Source organism: Colobus angolensis, unplaced genomic scaffold (assembly GCF_000951035.1).
Source record: "Colobus angolensis palliatus isolate OR3802 unplaced genomic scaffold, Cang.pa_1.0 Scaffold240, whole genome shotgun sequence".
Taxonomy (NCBI): Eukaryota; Metazoa; Chordata; class Mammalia; order Primates; family Cercopithecidae; genus Colobus; species Colobus angolensis.
The window spans coordinates 287,535-287,785 of NW_012115600.1; positions in this window are offsets into that span (position 1 = coordinate 287,535).

A 251-nucleotide genomic window follows, 5' to 3' on the forward strand; every position below is an offset into this window, starting at 1 on the left:
GTGCCTCGGAGCCCGTCTCTGAGCCTCTGCCCATGAACTAGTGTGCATCCATCGGAGTGTGTCACCACGCGAGGTACTCGGTGTTTGGGGTCATGTGTGCAGGAGCGAGCGTGCGGTGGATGTGCGGCCCGCGCCTGTGTCCACAGAGGGAATCCCTGGGTGGGTCTGGTCCTGGTGTCGCCGGGACGTCCCGATGGTGTCTTCGCGCACTGGGGCCCTGAGCGCACGTGCGCAGCGCGGGGCGCGCCCCC